This window comes from Bidens hawaiensis, unplaced genomic scaffold (genome assembly GCF_021521415.1).
Source record: "Bidens hawaiensis isolate Kalapana, Puna unplaced genomic scaffold, B.hawaiensis_p1.1 tig00067382_1, whole genome shotgun sequence".
NCBI classification, from domain to species: Eukaryota; Viridiplantae; Streptophyta; class Magnoliopsida; order Asterales; family Asteraceae; genus Bidens; species Bidens hawaiensis.
The window spans coordinates 15,695-23,239 of record NW_027501946.1 but is presented as its reverse complement, the minus strand read 5'-3'; positions in this window follow the sequence as shown (position 1 = coordinate 23,239).

Sequence of the window (7,545 nt, the reverse complement as noted above, 5' to 3'; positions counted from 1 at the left end):
ACAATACCAATCCCCAGAAATACTCGCACGATTCACAGGACCAAATAAATCCATATGAAGTCGTTCAAGAGGAGTATTAATTGGAATTCAATAATTTAGAAGGATGTGTCTTCTTCTTATGCTTGCGCTTTTTTGCATGCAACACAATGATCAGATAATTAAAAATTCTTCAACGAGACACCTTCCACTAAATCATTAGCCATCAAACAATTCATCTTTCTAACATGTATGTGACCCATTCTGCGATGCCATAGAATCGAGTCTTTCTCGGTTGCTTTCGAGACAAAACATGTTTCGATCGATGTGGATATCTTAGAGCTCATGTTTAAGACATAAATATCATTCGATCGTGGTGATCGCTTGACAACCATGTCCTCGTGAATAACATAACCCGGTTTCAAAATAAGACATTCTTTGTCGGTAAATACCGTTGTGTACTTTTTATCACAAATCTGCGATACACTTAATAAGTTATGATCCACATTATCACAATAACTTACTTTCTCAAAAGTAATGTGCCCATTCGAAACTTCACCCTCTTGTGTGATCATTCCCCCAGAATTTCCAGCAAATGCCACATAACCCCCTTGAATATTTCTCATGTTGATTAATAGGTTGAGATTCCCAGTGATATGACGAGAACATCCACTATCCATTATCCAGTTTTCACCAGACACAGTCTTGGATGTATCCTACACACAAAATAAAGATGATTAGTTCAAAAAGGCAGCCCAGGCCTTAGTCTTGGGCACCTTTTGGTTTTCTCTTTGATCATTAACTTTAACAGAATTCAACTGTTGTTCAGCCACTTGTGAATAAGTTACTGGCTTCGTAGACTTTCGTCTTAAGTAAGCTGCTTAAACAATGTTTGAATTCGTGTTCCTACAAATTGGCTCATGCGGGACAAACTTTGGTTTTACCTGACCATGTGTCTCATTAACATGAATAACCTTTCGAGGATTCACATTAGAGAACATAATATGAGTATCATCAGCATACGACACAGGTCGTTTCAGAATCTCTTTTACCAACGGAACCGGCTTAGAGTGGTCCTTGATAAAAGGATGAAGATTCTGATGGTTCTTTTTACTACAATTCCTCACTACATGACCATTATGACCGCAAAGAAAACAGCTTCGCATATCTACACGATGATGTTGAGAGGTAGTTGGAATGAATGACGCAGAAGTTTGATGATGACTCACATTTTTGGTCAGGCTCTTAGAAAACTCATCAGATAATTCAGAGACTTTTTTTTCAAGTAGAAATCTAAATTAGAACAGTTCGAGAAACTCTTCAACGTATCTGTCCCAGTTGACTTCACAAATTGAATTTTATTAGCTTGTTTTAAAACTTGCTTTGCTTTAGTCAATGGGTCAGATGGAACTGATGTTTTCACTTGAGCATATCGACGTTCAAGATCTTGAATATGTGACGTTTCATTGATAAAGACACTCTCAATAAGTTCAGGTTTAATGATACTTATTGGAATATCTTTTTCTGTGAACATCGTGTCCATTCCTTTTAACTTAAAAACTCTAACAGATGAAGGCTTAGAACTAGGAGGATTAACAAACCGCATTAAGTCCTCATCAGAAATCTTTGGTTTATCTGACTTCTTTGCCTTTACTGGTTTAGTTTTCACCGGTTCTCCCTTTTTCATGTGAGACTTGAATGAACCATACACAGCTTCCTTAAATTCTTGAGGTTCGCAAAGAATATGATTAGAACTTGGGATGTTCTTATTCTTGTGTATTATCTCAGGTTCAAACACGTCCTCGATAATTACTTTGTCAACATTCTCAACAAAGACCTTTTTACTTTGAACATGAGGTTTTTGAGGAGCAACATGGGTCTTAACAGTTTCTGTTTTAACTGGTTTAGATTTTTCAGAAATCACAGTTTCTTTCTTAATCAAATCCTCTTCTTTTCTAGCAAAAGGATTAATTCTGTAATCATTGTGAAAAGGTGGCGGAATTTCAACAAAACCAATTCCCTTTTTTGAATCTTTTTGTTTACCAGATACTTCAATAATTTCATTCAACAGAAAAGAAGAATTTCTAAATTTTCCCAGTTTGTTCTTCAACTCAAGATCCTCATTCTCAAGTTCAGTTATCTTTGAATGATGTTTCAGAATTTCTTGAAACTTTTGGTCATTAATCATCATTTATACAGATAACTCAGCTTTGAGATCGTGGTTACTTGTCGACAATGCTTCAATCTTTTCTCGAGATCTTATTTGAGATTCAAGAGATTGTCGATAAGTATCCTTCAAAGAAGCAATTTCTCTTATAAGATTATCATTTTGATTTTTCAAAGCATCTAACTTAGGTTTGTTAGATTCACAATCACACATGATACTTTAACAGATGAAGTAGCAGAGATAGAATGACTAACCTCATTGATCTTGGCCATGCAAGCAAATATTGTTGGAGGCTTGTCGCAAGAGTAGTCAGAATCAGATCCAGAATCATTATCAGAAGACATCTCACTCCCACTTGTATCTTGACAATCTTTATGTAACCCAAACATAGCCAAATTTGCTTGAGCATTATTACATAGTAACCGTTGTGACCAATCATTTCCATCTACCAACATTGCTTGTGTTGTAGAAGAAGATGGTTTCTTTTCAGCATCACTACCTTGTAGTGTAGAAGAATTTTGATGTTGACCACGAGAACCAGTGTATTCTATCTTTGGTTTGTCACATTCCTTTGCGAAATGCCCAAATTCTTGACAATTAAAGCATTTTACTTTCAACTTGTCAAAACCCAATTTCTTGTTTAAAGTCGGAAGATCTTTTCCAGTTCTCTGCATGAATCTTTTAACTTTACGGATGATCATAGCCATGTTCCACTTTAAATCCATGATTTCCAAATCATCTGGATCTATCTGATCATAGTCCTCATCAGTTAAATCACTTGTGGCAATTTTACTACTCACTAAGTTTTCATATGAAGACATGAAAGCTGTCAGAAAAGCAAAATTTTGCTCAGCTTCCTTCATATTAACATTAGGTGGTGAAGCAAATGGATTAGTAGCAGTTGAACTTCCAGAACCACCTGACAAACCCGAATTACCAGCAGAGTAAAAATAAACTTTTGGATCATTAAACATAGTTGATTCTTTTTCACTTGCAGTTTGAGTAAGAAAAGCATTGATTGGAGAGATCGTTGAATTAAGAGGCATACTTCCACCATAGAAAGCTGGATCTTGACTTTCCTTGGAGGATTTTTGACACTTAAGATCATATTCTCTGGCTTCGATCTTTTGTAAAAATTCTAGTTCCGTCAAGTCTTCATTCAAGAAATAGTCATTCTCTTTCAAAACCATTAGAAATGTCGAGTAAGAACTTGGAAGCACACTCTTAATAGTATCAATTTTATCAGTCTCAGAAATTTCCAATTTCATCTTGTCATTTTAGCAATTAAATGATTAAACCGTGTAATCATCTCTTCAACTGTTTCTCTCTTCAATAGATTAAAGTTTCGAAACTGAAACTTGAGCATCACTTTCTTACTCTCAGCTGTGTTCCCCATACTTCTCATACGCAGATGTTGAAATAAAGAGGCACATCTCTTGATACTACCCACTTGATGAAAGATATTTTCTGGCAATGCCATAGTAAGAGTGGAATAGGCTTTTATCTCGATTTCTAAAGCGTTCTTCTCTTCTTGTGAGTATTGAAAAACAGCTTTAGGAGTATACCCAATAGTATCATCACCAATCATTGGTGCCATATAAACTTCATCGAGACAATATGCGCAATCAGGGTGAACAAACCCCAAATGAGCACGAAACCGAGGTTCCCACTTGGAAAAATCACTAAACTTCATCAATCTTGGACATTTCGAATGTGAACCTATCTCGGTATCAAGTTGCAACATTTGTTGCATCAACATGTTTTGAGAAGCTAATGCATACATACCAGCCATTTTTGACAAATTTCAAAAACTTCAAGGGTGTAACGAATCAACTACCAAATAAGATTAACGAGCTGTAAACAGTTGTAGCGAACTGTGAACATTAGATAAACGAATCAAATCTTAACGAAGTTAAGATTGATAAGATAGTGAATCAAGATTGAGTTTTAACGAATCAATCTAACGAATCAGAAAGTCAACGAATCAGATTTAACAAAAAGTCAAACTAACGAATTGACTAGCGAATTGCAAGGTGTAATATTAACGAATCAGAAAGAGAATCAGTAACGAATCACCAACGAAATAGATAGCGAACCAGCTACAGTTAGTAGCGAATCACACTTGTAACGAATCAGGTTGTTACAACGGTTTGTAACAAACACTGACACCTTATACCACGTGGCAAAGGTTGTTATGACATAAATCCCAAAGTGGACGCATGTAACACGAATCAGTTAACCCAAATAACGAAGTAGATAACACGAATCAACTATTATAGCGAATTGGCTAGCGAATCACTTGAAATAAATAACGAATTGACAAACTTAATGAACGAATCAAAGTGAACAGGATAGCGAATCAACGTAGCGAATCATGTTCATCTTTGAATCTTCAGATCGTCAACAAGAATTTCCAGAAATCTGGAAATGATGAACACCAAACCCAGAAACCCAGAAGCCTAAAATTTGTAATACTATCTCGATTCTAAACCAAATCAGACAAATAACCAACCAAAACACTCGTAATACGATCGCGAATCCAATACACCAAAACTCGTAACCAATTATCTCCGATAACTAACTCAATTATCACAAAACATCAACTCTGTTTCGGCCATAATCCAAATCAATACCGAACCAATCCAAAATCAATCCAAAACACAATTCCAATTCACAATACCTTATCAATACTCATATCAACTCAAATCCAATCCAACTCGTTCTTAATTCATTCAATTAACCTTAAATTGATCCAAATTTACTAGAGCAGAACACTAACTAGCGAATACTCCAAATAAACACCAAATCAAGTGTAATTGAGCCCCGAAAGCTCTGATACCACTTGTTGGATCCCGTGGTGTATCAATCCAGTAACAATAACAGATCTCAGATCTATGTATAATCGATTAATACTTTAACTATAGATCTAGCTCATAATTACGTCTGATTAAGTGTTGTATATGTTTATGTATTATCAATATATGTATGTTAGTAATTGTATAATATTAAGGATGAAGATCGAGAGAGGATTTTGACAAGGTTTCGTTAATTAACTCTCAAAACTTAAATTAAACGTGAACAGTGTTCACTATATATATACAGAAGATATGTCTGGTTCGCTAACATCCCCTAGCGAACCAGACGCTACTTCATTACCTACATAAATCAGACGAAACACCCCCTGATTCGTTAACATTCCCTAACGAATCAGGGGAGACTTAACTTAAGGTCTAGTTCGCTAAACATCCTTAGCGAACTAGCCTAATACCTTAAAAACTACAAGGTATAATAATTGTTTATTACATTAATCAAACGACAAATACGTTAACGACAATTACAAAGACTCAAGACGCAATACCATGCACTAACAAGGAATATATCAATTAGGGTTAAAATAAACACAATTATTCTTGTCTGCAACTAACCCTGGACCTCGCGGCCAAATCCCGTACATCAGTTGGTTTGTATCAACATGCATAATTTGCTTTGATCCATTGGTGCGCCGCTGGGTTTTTGTTCATCACCCACCATCGATTCATTATGAATGCAGGTAATTATTATGTTGATTATAATCTTCGTTCATCGTATAGCATTAGCCCTATGATTAATTACACTAAACATCTTCGGATTAAACGATTCATAAAGTTAGGATTCATAGTATTTGGGGATTTTATGGGATTATGTATTTATTTTACCAAACTAAAGTTTAATCAGTCTAACGTTCCAACCCATCTGGTTTGGTGAGTTGGTTAAGATCTGGTGGTCCCGGGTTCGAACCCGGCCACCCAGATCCTTTTTTTTATGTTTGTTAGTTTTATTATTTTTTATTTATTCTAATTAATTTTATTAAATGATAAATTATATTAATTATTAAATGAACATTATTTTATCTAAACCAACATCATAAGTTAGCGTTTCGTGTCAACTAATCTCGTTACAAGGTTTTAGTGTGTGTGTGTGTGTATATATATGTATTATAAATATATATTAATAATAAAACGAACTTTACTTAGTAAACCCGAACGTCATTATTGACTTTTCTCGTCATTAATCGCTTTTGTTACAAATTATTTTATATATACATATATGTGTATTATTCTTTTTAAGCGAAAATATAACAAAACTTATTATCGTGTTAAGAAAATTTAACTATATTTTTACCAATGGGTTTCTTAAAGATTATAAAATATAAATTTTATTATAATTAACTTTTAAGCGCTTATTATTTCAACTAATATTTATTTAATTTATTATTCATAAATTCGATTATATGATAAACAAATGATTCTCTTAATTAAATGATAACTACTAATATTTTTTTCGTAATAACAAATAATACGTAAAGATCAATCATTCAATTAATAAACATTATATTCCCAAACCATAACTCAAATCATTTCGACACTTTAATTCATTTCACGCGTTTTCTCATTATTAATTAATTCATATTAATATTATTTAACTAGGAATCCTTATCGATGAATCCCGAAGGGGTTTAACTGCTCACATCCTCACATCATCATTTGTGTATTGTTCATCTCATCAGGTGAGTAATCACTCCCCTTTTATACTTATTTTTAACCTTTTGGGAACATATGCGTATCGTATCATAATTATCTATTATCTAGTATTCAAAATCGAAACTGTTTAATCCTTGTGTGTATCAGTTTATGCCTAACTTTCTATTTGCTTACTTGCTTTCTTTAAACCGCATTCGGAGAGGTCCAACATATTCTCAATCTAATATGATCATACGACTGTCGTAGTGGCCGGCGTCGACGCATTGACAATGGTTTCACCGACACCTCCTTTTTGGTAACCAATGCCCATTCGCATGGCAATGGTTTAGCCCTTTATTTATGTTTGATTGTTTGTGTATGTGCTATGGTTTAACTGTGTATCTCATGGGAACAGTTTGCATCTTTCTTTATATATTATATATACTATTACTGTTGTGTCATAAACTGGTATTTTACTCACTCAACATGTGTTGTTGACAAAAATATATTTTATACGCATTTGTAGGTTATCAGCTTGGTTGTTTAGCGAGATGAAGATCACATAGAGATGCTTTTTAGTTTACAAATTTAATTACTCATTGTTGTAATTTCGTTATACTTGATGTACTTAATAGTAATTGTTTTATTTGAAATTATTAAATAGATATTGAAACTTATAATGTTGCATGATAGTAACCTTGAGAGCTGTGGCAATCAGTTCACGCTCCGGCATTTCCGCCGTAGGTTGGGGTGTAACAGAAATATCTCGACCTTTATCAATGATCCAATGTTGATGTGGGTATTCCTACCTTCAACGAAGAAAATGTCAAAGCTGCTGAAGACCATTTGCAAAAGGTTTCAAAGGGTAAAGGCAAGAAGTTTGATTGGAATCTTGTTCCGACA